The sequence below is a fragment of the Natator depressus genome, chromosome 7 (assembly GCF_965152275.1).
Source record: "Natator depressus isolate rNatDep1 chromosome 7, rNatDep2.hap1, whole genome shotgun sequence".
Lineage (NCBI taxonomy): Eukaryota > Metazoa > Chordata > Testudines > Cheloniidae > Natator > Natator depressus.
The window spans coordinates 41612943-41624148 of NC_134240.1; positions in this window are offsets into that span (position 1 = coordinate 41612943).

The window sequence follows — 11206 nt, forward strand, 5'->3', positions numbered from 1 at the left end:
TCTGTGTGCTATGTACTGTGATGCAGCATGGCCAGCGGGCAGCAGGAGAGTGTTAGAAGGGAGCCTCATTCCCTGTAGAGGAAAGAAAGTTTGCTATAAATTAATTAAAGCACCTGAAGCCAGTCACGTGATAAAACCCCCCTGCTTCAATCAGACAAGAGGAGGACTTGAAGCAGAGTGGATTGGTGTTGGAGTACACAGCAGTTTGGAGGGAAGCAGAGGAGAGTTTCGCAAAAAGAAAAGGAGTACTTGTGGCACCTTAGAGACTAACCAATTTATTTGAGGATAAGCTTTCGTGAGCTACAGCTCACTTCATCGGATGCATGCTGTGGAAAGCACTTTCCACAGCATGCATCCGATGAAGTGAGCTACAGCTCACGAAAGCTTATCCTCAAATAAATTGGTTAGTCTCTAAGCTTTCGTGAGCTGTAGCTCACTTCATCGGATGCATGCTGTGGAAAGTGCTTTCCACAGCATGCATCCGATGAAGTGAGCTGTAGCTCACGAAAGCTTATGCTCAAATAAATTGGTTAGTCTCTAAGGTGCCACAAGTACTCCTTTTCTTTTTGCGAATACAGACTAACACGGCTGTTACTCTGAAAAGAGGAGAGTTTGGAGAAGTGCTTCGGTGGGCTAAGAAGACCAAGACCCTAAGTAAAGGGACACCTGGTTTGTGCAGAGAGAGGGCAGGAAGCCCCAGCTGAAGCGCAGGAGAGGGAAGTAGCCCAGGAGAAGGAACCACTAGTTCTAGTGGTTTGCCACTATCCATAGGGCCCCTGGGCTGGGACCCGGAGTAGAGGGCGGGGCCAGGTCCCACTCTCTCCACTCCCTTCCTCTAGGACACTGGTGGGGCAGTTAATACCCCAGTTCAGGGGCAAGAAACGGTGCCCTGTACCCCCACCCAAGAAGAAAAAGCGTGAGACCCATCATAGTAGTGCTGGCAATTTGCCACAGTACCTTTGGGTGAATTAAAAGACAATGCTGTGATTTGAAGAAGCCGAGTCATTTTTATCAGCTGTTGAGTACAAGCTCCTGGAGGAAGAGGAATTATAGGTACCAAACAGTTTGGCCTGTTGTGTTATCATGGTTGGCAGACAGCCCAGAGACCAAGTCTAAGCGTGGTAGGACTGCCTGGTTCTACTCACAGAGGGGTGAAAATACCAGAGCCTATCACCAGAGATGTGCCCTTGAGAGGGATTAAAAAGCTCACTAACTGTGACATGCTGACTCATCCAGGCCAGGAAAGTGCCATATTTTTTCCCCACTGAATTCATGTCACATAAAACACTTACACTAAGGGGAAACCTTTCCCCTCTGCACTATAACCAATCCAATTGAGTTAGTACTGGGAAGTCCTACAGGATTTTGAAGACAATGACCATCTTTTCAGCCAGCTGTATAGCCACTACTGTTTTAAGGCTGCAACAGTGGTTAGTCCAAAGAGCCCCAAAGAGCAAATGGAGAGAACCAAAAGCCTGTATTTCTTAGAAGGGAACAGCTACTGTATCTTGAACTATGCAAGAGTGAAATTAAAGTTAGTTATTTGATCTTATGCATATTTGGTATCAATGCATCTAGTTTGATGACTCAGGAATAGCTATGAAGTTCCAGCCTACTGGGCAGGCTAAACAGAACTGAGGGTCCAGTTCTGTAAACACAAAGAGCTTGTCTGCACATAGTTTAAAGGTGTAAACTAGTTTAAAGGTGTAAATTTAAACTCCTGTAATTAAACAGGAGGAAATCTCTGGTGTGGACACTTTTTTATAACAGTTTAAACCTGGTTTATACTGCTTTAAGCAAACACTTTTAGATTATAGGGGAAAGCCAAACTGATGTGTCCATTCATTAAGTTGTACTGTTCTAATTAAGTCTGTTTGAAATCACGCCTTTAATTCAACTGGCGCAACTTCTATTTAGAGCGGGCCCTAGGATCCAGTCTAGAAAAATACTTAAGGATGTACTTAACTCTAAGCTTGCACGTAGTATCATTTATTTCAAGGGGAATAATTGCTTGCATGAAGCTAAGCATATGTTTAAGTTGTTTTGCTGGGTCTGGGCCTTTGTGTCAATTAAAGGGCTCACTGCTCTGAACAGTCCTATTGACTCCAATAGGACTACTCAGCAGTAAGTCCCATGCTTGGCTGTCAGTGTTTGTAGGACCAAGCAGTCCCTATACATCCAAGAATCTAGTCAGTAATGTAATTAAGTGGACTGGAGGGGATTTTAAAATGCTTTCAGCCCTTCACTTTCAGATACCTTGACATTTGGGGGTGGGAAACCTGTTGCCAACACTGTTTATTTTCCAGACAGTTCTGTTGGAAGCAGAAAACATAGATGCATTGTATCTCATGAGCAATAATTTACTCCCTGAGCTCACCATTCCATTACTGAATGTGTTAATGGGGCAGTCTGTGGAGGCTGAGGACTTATTTAATAGATGCATGATATTACAATGCATAAGGTAAGAATAACATTACAGCAGAAGAGCTGTAAACTTCACTCTAAGCTCCTGTTGAGTTTCCAGTAATACAATTTTAAAATGTACAGATCAGCAGTGGCACTGAGCTAGGGTTGGGGCAGTTTCTCTTAACTAGACTTGCATCCAGTTTTCTGTTCCAGGCCGAAGTCCCTCATGCATTTGGACCTAAACTTCACAGCCTAGGCTGATCCATTTTTGACCTATCTAGTCAGTCATGAGACATTTCCTCATGGCTTCAGTCTTCTCAATAATTTGTCCTTTATCTTTCCTTTTGTTGCATCTCTTCCCTTACAATTCCCTGTACCTCCCTCCTCTCCTCCACACTCTTATCCCACTTCTCCTTCCTTGTTCTCCCTTTTAACTCTGTTCCCTCTTCCTCCTCTCCACTCCGTATTACTACATGCGCAATAAGCGGCTCATTTCAGTCCAGTTTCTAGTGGACAAGTACCCATATCACACAACCACTCCCACTAGTGGCCCTAGCAGGCATTCATATCAGCAGTCTGAACAAACAGAATCATAGAATATCAGGGTTGGAAGGGACCTCAGGAGGTCATCTAGTCCAACCCCCTACTCAAAGCAGGACCAGTCCCCAACTAAAGCATCCCAGCCAGGGCTTTGTCAAGCCTGACCTTAAAAACTTCTAAGGAAGGAGATTCCACCACCTCCCTAGGTAATGCATTCCAGTGTTTCACCACCCTCCTAGTGAAAAAGTGATTCCTAATATCCAACCTAAACCTCCCCCACTGCAACTTGAGACCATTACTCCTTGTTCTGACATCTGGTACCGCTGAGAACAATCTAGATCCATCCTCTTTGAACCCCCTTTCAGGTAGTTGAAAGCAGCTATCAAATCCCCCCTCATTCTTCTCTTCCGCAGACTAAACAATCCCAGTTCCCTCAGCATCTCCTCATAAGTCATGTGTTCCAGTCCCCTAATCATTTTTGTTGCCCTCCACTTGATGCTTTCCAATTTTTCCACATCCTTCTTGTAGTGTGGGGCCCAAAACTGGACACAGTACTCCAGATGAGGCCTAACCAATGTCGAATAGAAGGGAACGATCACGTCCCTCGATCTGCTGGCAATGCCCCTACTTATACGTCCCAAAATGCCATTGGCCTTCTTGGCAACAACGGCACACAGTTGACTCATATCCAGCTTCTCGTCCACTGTAACCTCTAGGTTCTTTTCTGCAGAACTGCTGCCTAGCCATTCGGTCCCTAGTCTGTAGCGGTGCATGAGATTCTTCCATCCTGAGTGCAGGACTCTGCACTTGTCCTTGTTGAACCTCATCAGATTTCTTTTGGCCCAATTCTCTAATTTGTCTAGGGCCCTCTGTATCCTATCCCTACCCTCCAGCGTATCTACCTCTCCTCCCAGTTTAGTGTCATCTGCAAGCTTGCTGAGGGTGCAATCCACACCATCCTCCAGATCATAAAATGAAGATATTGAACAAAACTGGCCCGAGGACCGACACTTGGGGCACTCCACTTGATACCGGCTGCCAACTAGACATGGAGCCATTGATCACTACCCATTGAGCCCGACAATCTAGCCAGCTTTCTATCCACCTTATCGTCCATTCATCCAGCCCATGCTTCTTTAACTTACTGGCAAGAATACTGTGGGAGACCGTATCAAAAGCTTTGTAAAGTCAAGGAACAACACGTCCACTGCTTTCCCCTCATCCATAGAGCCAGTTATCTCGGCATAGAAGGCAATTAGGTTAGTCAGGCATAACTTGCCCTTGGTGAATCCATGCTGACTGTTCCTGATCACTTTCTTCTCCTCTAAGTGCTTCAGAATTGATTCCTTACGGACCTGCTCCATGATTTTTCCAGGGACTGAGGTGAGGCTGACTGGCCTGTAGTTCCCTGGATTATCATCCTTCCCTTTTTTAAAGATGGGCGGGCACTACATTAGCCTTTTTCCAGTCATCTGGGATCTCCCCCAATCGCCATGAGTTTTCAAAGATAATGGCTAATGGCTCTGCAATCACATCCGCCAACTCCTTTAGCACCCTTGGATGCAGCGTATCCAGCCCCATGGACTTGTGCTCGTCCAGCTTTTCTAAATAGTCTTTCTCCCCAGAGGGCTGGTCACCTCCTCCCCATGCCTTGCTGCCCAGTGCAGCAATCTGGGAGTTGACCTTGTTCGTGAAGACAGAGGCAAAAAAGCATTGAGTACATTAGCTTTTTCCACATCCTCTGTCACTAGATTGCCTCCCTCATTCAGGAGAGGCCAAAGGCTTAACCGTTCTCTTATCTCTAGAGATGGTCACTCTGGGTCAGGGTTAACACATTAGCAGGATGGTGCAGGGGAAGCTTGCACTGCTGCTTCGTAAAGGGTACCTACTCAGTGGGAAGGAGACTTATTTATTCCTCATGGAAGGTGTTATGAAAAGAAAGTCTACCAAAGAAAAACCTAGTTTAACATGGTAATATGGATAATATGTAAGCTACAGATAAACAGGCAAAGCCTGTTTTCTCAACATACATGCCCGAGATGGGAGGACTATGTTAAATTATTCTGGCTCTTCCATAGTAGGTGATCTTTAGCTAGGTTTGGATTAATTAGAGTTTAATCCATAAATAAGGTGTCATTGATTTCTGCTTCCACGCAATAAAAGCTAACATGAAAATCAATTGTGAATCATCAAGACATTCAAAGGGGGAAAATAGGTTTTGTTGCAGAGTAATATTGTTTGAGAGCAATTACATCATTTGTGCAAGTGGCTCTAGCAAAGAATGTTTTTCCCCGATACTTAAATTATGATTTTTTTGATTAAATATTGTGTTTAGTCTTAATTTCAATTTAGACAGCCAAGAAATTTTATATAAATATTGGTAGCAAAAATATCCTAATAAAAATAAAAACCATGTAGAAACAGTATTAAGTCAACATTTATAAAAAGAACAATTCCTTTTAAAGGCTTATGGAATGGTATAGAATTTGGGTTTTCTATCTTGAAATGCTTTATTAAGTATTAGTCAAATACTGACAGTGCAGCAAGAGTGTAAGCACTATAGAAACTCAATGTATGCCACCTTCCATGTCAACTGATGCTAAATTATAATGGAATTCCTCTGCAAGCATATATTCCACCACATGAATGAAAAATACTTCAAAAGGATTCCCAGCATTGGAGCAAATATCAAAAGTAGTAAGAACAATCTGCAATTTTTTTTTAAAAGTATTACTTGTTAAATATATGCCTAAACCACCATCTCTAAGTAGTCCTTTGTGGTTTTATTAAGCATTATGGTCTGGTGTACCAGCTGTTGAGTAGCTAGCCATTTAAAAGGCTTTAATTACCCTGAGTATCTAGTCTAGAAATATTTCAGTTAGAGTATGTGGTCTGTGTACAAGGGAAAACACATTTAATATCTACATATGCTTCATGATATAATGAATCACATTAATTGTGTATGATCAATGTATACCATGTAGTACCTTTTGCATGGTAAATGACAAGATTGAATATTTTGAGGAAAAAAAAAAAGTAAAATCAGGAACAATATGGTGTTTCTTGCATGTTAGGGGACTAAGCCACCCAATAAAATGAAGGGGGAAAAAATACTTTCTACTTTGACAAAGGAGAATATATTGGTCACAATGCCACAATAAGCTTATCATAAAACAAAAACAGTAATAAAAAACTTAAAAGGGAATGGGGATCCCATGTGTATGGAACTTTTCAGTTCCCATAAGACAGCTTGGGAATGTGAAAGGATCAAAATAGACCCGGAGGTCAGATTGGTTTTGGTGAAGGGATGTGCAGAGGGTCAACTTGTTACAATATGTAATGTCTCATTTTTAACTAATATTTTTAGAATGATTTCACCAGTCCAGAATTCACAGGTAATAGCAACAGGTGACTGTTGTTTTGACCTGATGTGGGATCAACCAATGATTAGACAGCCTCAGGGCAGCCTGGCAAGTGGCCCTCTCACCCGTTTCCCTTTTAAGTCCACAATAACTGCATTCAAGTTTACTGTCTAGTCCATAACCTTTGTTTATTTACCCAACTTTGCTCTCACCATACTTGAGCTCTATGTCAGTCTTCCTCAGTCCCTCTGCCAGGACCAACACCCCAGCCCTTCCTTCTGGGGTGCAACACCACTCTTCCCCCCCAGTAGAAACTCCCACACAGCCTCTTTGCTAGGAGCATTCTTGCCAGGGACACATCCCTCACTCCCTCTGGCCCTCTCATGGTTCCTCAGAGTCCAGCTCTCCAGCAAGGAGATATCAGAAGGTAAGCCCCTCCATAGCTCCACCTTCCTTCAGCCTTGGTTCCTACTCTGCAATTTAGTCACTAGACATCACCTGCTGCTGCCTTCAGCCATGCTGTCTAGCTTGGGACCCCAGCTAACAAACTGCTCTTGCTACTTTCCTGCCTTCAGCCCTTTCCCAGAAGCCACATTCTCTCTCTCTCTCTCTCTCTCTCTCTCTCTAGTAGCTCTTATCTCCTGCTTTGCCTAACTGAACCAGTCTGCTCAGACTCTCTGGCTTGCCGTTTCACCAGGCCTCTTATAGCCCCCATATGCTGCCCTGCCCTCTTTATTGGCCCAAGTGGGAGCATCTGGATTGAAACAGGAGTGCTGAGTGCTCATTTGGTGGGTTAGCTGGTGTGTTACTCAGCCCTATAACACAGGAAGAAATAGTGATAATCCCATTGCTAAAAATCAGGGAAGAGTCCTGGATCAGATGGCTACAGCTCTGAATTCTATAAAATGTTTAAAACACAGGTAATTCAATTCTCAGCAATGGAGTGCTTACCAAATACATTATATCAAGCAGATATAGTTTTGATACCTAAACCAGCAGTTCTCAAATTGTTGGTTGGGACCCCAAAGTGGGTCGTGATCACTTTTTAATGGGGTCGCCAGGGCTGGTGTTAGACTTGCTGGGGCCCAGGGCCAAAGCCCCAGCTCTGCTGCCCATGGCCAAAGCTGAAGCCTGAGGGCTTCAGCTCTGGATAGCAGGGCTCAGGTTACAGGCCCCCTGCATGGGGCTGAAGCCCTTTGGCTTTGACTTTGCCCACGGTGGCAGGGCTCAGGTTTTAGCTCCCTCCCCTGCCAGGGCACCAGGGCTCAGACTTTGGTCCCCCATCCTGAGGTCATGTGGTGATTTTTGTTGTCAGAAGGGGGTCATGGTGCAGTGAAGTTTGAGAACCCCAACCTAAACTAAATATGGACGTACCCGTTCCAGTGTCTTATAGGCGCATCTCATTAATAAATATAGATGAGAAGATTTTAACTAAAATAGTAGTATCCAAATTAGAGACAGTAATGCCTAAATTAGTGCCCCAGAGCCAATCTGGCTTCATAAAAGGAAGAAGCTCCTTAACATACAAACAAAATCCCCTATATTTGGTACAGAGTTCCAAGAGTGCTAGTAAAGAGGCCTGCATTCTAACTGTGGATGCAAAAAAGGGCTTTTGACACCATAGAATGCCCATTTTTTTCTCAGAATGTTGGAGAAATATGGTTTTGAGGAACACCTTCAGAAGTAGAATTAAAATAATCTACAGAGGTCCTGTGTCATGTATTTGTGGATGTGTCACGTATTTTTGGATATGTCACATTATACAGAGGAACAAGACCAGGGTGTTCCTTATTACCCCTATAACAGGATTTGATTTTTGAATTATTAGCACAAAAGTTCAGGAATACTGAAGAAATTCAGGGAATAAATGTTGGGAATAAAAAACAAAGTTTCATTTTAAATAAAAACATATTCAAAATTGCATATGGTCAAATCAAAACAGAACATCCAATTGAGATTGGAGGCATGGTGCTACCAGACTTCAGGAGAGACTTATAAAATAATGCACTGGACTCAAATCCCAAAATTCCAACATCCATGAAATATCACCTGCTACTAGGCTTGTCATCAGTCCCATATTATAAGGATGCCCCTTATTTAAATAGAAAATTTCCTGTCCCATAATAATTTAGTTTGGGACACCCTTTATTCTGAATTTCAACAGCAGGGGCCAATACTCATGGGTGCGTCTTTCCACTCCCCTCCTGACCCTGGCCCTTCTGTGTTGCACAGGGAAAGGAGACGGAGCTGTGCTCAAGGACTAGGGTCGGGACTCGGGAGGAGAGTAGAAAGATGCACCCGTGAGTACTGGCCCCCTGCTGATTCCAGTCCTAAGTGCATCCCTGTCTGCTTTCCCTACACAGGCTCTGTCCAGCAGGGCAAGTGGATGGGGCTGCGGGCCTTGGAGCTGCACAGAAGGGCCAGGGTCAGGAAAGGGTTCTGTCTGGCAGGGGGTCAGTACTCTTGGGGTGTAGGCTCCCCGCTTGCAGAGTCTCTGCCAATGTCCCCAGGAGGCTGCATAATGCTGCAGCAGGCAAAGACCTCAAGTGCAGCCTCCGACCTGGCTCCTGATGCCCAGGCAGAACCTGAACAAGAGTTTCAGAGTCTGCTGGCCCAGCACCTGAGTTCTCTACAGCATCCAGAGCTGGAGAGAGAGAAACCCTTTGAAGCATGGGGGTGAGGGGAAAGGGACTTGACCAGAAGTTCGAGTCATGATTGGGAACATCCGAGGTCTGTCCTGTATTTTTTAAAAAGACAATGTTGTCAACCTTAACTGCTACTTAAAAGTGCACTTACTAACTGGGCATATGTGAAGCACCTGATCAAACAAAAAGAGCAGCTCAAGCTAATATCAAAAATAAAAAAAAATAGGGCTTTCAAATCCAGTCTGAAAAAGAAAGTTTTTGCTCCAAAATCTAAATGTCACTATGATAAGGGGAAGCAATTCTTTAGGGATGGAAAAACCTAAACACAAACAGATGTAGCTGATATAGTAAATAATGAATGTGCAATATGAGTTTATAGAGATTGCTTAATTTATTAAAAATACTTTTAGTGAAGACAGTAATGAATGAAACTCTCTGTATTAGAAAATTTTACACATGGACTTGAAGCTTCAGCAACCAAAATTATGTCCAGAGTATATAATCTCAGGATTGTTTTTAAAATCCAAATTGCATAAGCTATTAATTTATGGAGTGCAGAATATACATATGAAGTAACAGCAAAAGAATGGAATGAGAGAATGCAAAGACAAATATTGAATCTAATACTAACCAAATAGTGCAAGTTCACTACTATTTAGTTTACAGAAAGTATGTGTCACTATTTCTATGGAATAAAATACATAATGTTGCCCAAGATATCTGTGTGAAATGCAACACAGCCAGGCCATCTTTCATGTACATGATATGTGACTACTGGATGGTAACAATTTTTTTGAAAAACCATCCTGAAAGAAATAAGAAAAATAAATTAAAAATAGAGCTAGACGTCAACCAGGACTGAAAGAGATGTATATTGGGAGTTGGCCGGTTAAAAAAAAAAAAAAGATTCAAACCAAGAATAAGAAAGCTGCTTCTATTCTTGTTCTTTACAGAAAATGAAAGAAATCTTTTTTTTCCTTCTTTCTACTTTCCTATAAATATATCGTGACAAAGTTCCTCCTCTGCCTTGGTGGGTCCTGCACTTTTTGGCAGATTTGCTTGCCTCAGAGGTTCATGGCAGCCCTCACTTTGGCCACTTCTGCTAGAGGCTCAAACCTGCCATTCACTCAGCTAACCTCTTCACTGGCCAGCATGGGGGAAATGGAGAACAATCCCCACAGTCTGTGTCCTACCTAGTGGGTCGGGGACAGGCCAGATCCCTTTCCAAATTAGGCCTTCCCTTTTGGCATTTCTCACAGGCCAGGTCAACTCCTCCTGTGTCAGGGGGTGGGGGAACCCAGCCCACCCTCTACACCAGGTTCCAGCCGGATAGCAGCTGTTTACAATGTCCCCTGTACCAGCTGCATGACAGCTACAACTCCCTGGGCTACTTCCCCATGGCCTCCCCCCAGCACCTTCTTTAGCCTCAATGCAGAATCTTCCTCCTGAAGCCTGATCATGTTTGTACTCTTCAATCCTCCAACAGCACACCTTCTCACTTCTTGTGTGCGTACGTGCACCCCCCACTAACTGATGGGAGGTCCTTTTTAAACCAGGTGTCCTGATTAGCCTGCCTGCCATAATTGAGTCTAGTAAGTTCTTAATTGGCTCCATGTGTCTGAATTAGTTTGCCTGTCTTAATTGGTTCTAGCAGGTTCCTGATTGCTCTAGAGCAGCCCCTGCTCCGGTCACTTAGGGAACAGAAAACTATTCATCCAGTGGCCAGTATATTTGTCTTCTACCAGACTCCTGTACCCCACTGGTCTGGGTCTGTCACGATATATATAAGCTTAACAATATATATACACCCACCCATACCCACACACCACGTAAAGGTTGTGCTTAAATAATTTTTTGGGGAAAAGAAAAGAAAATGTTAATGATAGAACAATATATGGTCAATATGCAATATCTTTCTTAATATTGTTAATTCTGTATTATGATATGTACCTATACATGTCAATACAATGTAATTTTAATGTCTTATTGTAAAAGACCCCAAATATTGAATAAATAAAATCTCCCCCCATATAGCCAGAGAGGGATTGAAAGAGACACATGCACACACACGCACACACACACACACACACACACACACACACACATATTCAGAGTGAAAAATTTCAAAGCCACCTAAGAGATTTGGATACTTACTCTCCATTCATTTTAAAATGGAAGTTAGGATGAGATTTTCAAAGTTGCCTAATGATTTTGGATGTCTATTTGGCCATCAGTGCATGAACACAATTCCCA